Source organism: Propithecus coquereli, unplaced genomic scaffold (assembly GCF_000956105.1).
Source record: "Propithecus coquereli isolate 6110/MARCELLA unplaced genomic scaffold, Pcoq_1.0 Scaffold388, whole genome shotgun sequence".
In the NCBI taxonomy this organism is placed as follows: domain Eukaryota; kingdom Metazoa; phylum Chordata; class Mammalia; order Primates; family Indriidae; genus Propithecus; species Propithecus coquereli.
The window spans coordinates 786,920-788,142 of NW_012149596.1; positions in this window are offsets into that span (position 1 = coordinate 786,920).

The window sequence follows — 1,223 nt, forward strand, 5'->3', positions numbered from 1 at the left end:
CGACATTGAACCAGAGGGACCAGATGACAGAAAATGTGTTGTGGTTCACCTGTCATGGAGGACTATCCTCTAAACCAGTGGTCCCCAACCTTTTTGGCACCAGGGACTGGTTTTATGGAAGAGAATTTTTCTATGGATGGGGGTTGGGTTGAGGGGGCGGCGGAGCTCTGTGGCCCTGTCCCTAACAGGCCACGGATGGGTACTGGTCCATGGACTGGGAATCGGGGACAACAGCTCTTTTTCTTTTCCATTTATTTTTTACATGTATATGTTCATGGGGTACAAGTGCAATTTCACTACATTGATACATTGCATTGTGGTGAAGTCATGGCCTTCAGTGCATCCATCATTGAAACAACGCACATTGTTCCCACTGAGCCATTTTATAGGCTTACACTGAAGTCTTCAGCTGTACCCTAAGGGAAAGATTGAGGCAGAAAGTCTCCTGCGTCACCAGAACCAGGGAGGCAGATGAATCTCCGGCAAGTCCGGGAGGCTTCCTGGGAGATAGGGAGGCAGATGAGAAATGGCCTGTGACAGCTCTTCACAAGACTGCTCTGTTCCAGGTGAGGATGACAGGGTGTGCCAGCAGGACTCGGTGACTGCGGTCAAGCTTTGACTGCATGGCCTATGGGGAGAAATGCGAGGTTGCCGGGGCACCTTGCTGGAGCCCTCCGCCCACAGTTTCTACAACATGCAGGCCTTGTAGCTTAGAATCGTATCAGCATTTTATAGGAAGTGACAGCCTAGGCATGAATGACAAGTGAATAGAGAATTTTAAGTGGTCCCATTAGTTGTAAGATTATCTTGTTAAGCCTTGATTGATATGATTCGAATAGAAAATATTTTGTTAGAAATATCAGAACATGAAAATAAATGTTTTCTTATTATTCATGTGCCATGCCATTATTATAACTTTGGAATTCTCCTAATAAAACTCTAGAAGCAAACAGGTAAAACAAGAATTATAAGTGAAATAAGGCTCCCAATTTAGCTCTGGTAATATAATGCGGTTCAGTGGATGAGGCAAAGTCTTCGTGCCTTGGGATAGAATAATCTTACACATTTTAATGTAAAGGTCCTTTGCACACTAACATTTATCCTTTGGACAGTTGCTGTGTGTTCATAGTCACTTTTTGAAAACCCTCAAGGGCTGTAAATAAAACAGCTTTCTGTTGCCAGAGATATTTATTTATTTATTTACTTATTTATTTATTTATAGA